The sequence below is a fragment of the Fonticula alba genome (assembly GCF_000388065.1).
Source record: "Fonticula alba strain ATCC 38817 unplaced genomic scaffold supercont2.3, whole genome shotgun sequence".
Classification (NCBI taxonomy): domain Eukaryota; order Rotosphaerida; family Fonticulaceae; genus Fonticula; species Fonticula alba.
This window is the reverse complement of record NW_009242973.1, coordinates 466,916-467,462: the sequence shown is the minus strand read 5'-3', so window position 1 is coordinate 467,462 and position 547 is coordinate 466,916.

Here is a 547-nt window from a genome sequence, read left to right as displayed (position 1 = left end):
GGGGAGAAGCACAGCACGAAGAAGCGCCCTCCCCCTCCTCCCCCCCCCCCCACGCGAGAGGTGCTTCTAGCGCGTGCTTCTCTCTCATTCCCGCGGCACCCCCGGAGCCCGATGTCGGGCTTCTCCCTTTCCCTCGGTCTGTTCTCGCGGGGCCCCCGTTGGCTGTGCGCTGTGACGGCCACCGGCCGCCAGCCAGCCTGCGCAATACCCCCCAGGCGGGGATGGCTTTCTTGCCGGAGGTGGGTCATCCCCCCCCCCCCGGAGAACCCCTCGTGTGTGATGTCGACACCGAGCGACACCGGGCCGCATCGCCGGGACTCGGCAAGCGCGGGCCCAAGCCGGCCGAGCAGCCGGCGGCCGGCGGCCGGACCGGGCCAGACTAGGCCGGTCGAACGCGACCGATCTTCAAGAGGAGCGGCCCCTGCCGCCCCCCCCCCTGGTGCGGCTCTGCACCCCATTCACCTCCCCTCCCGTCTCCTCTCCTTCCAACACGCATTACCCACCACCTGCCCAACCTTTCCCCAGGTCCGGTCACCTCCCCCCCCCC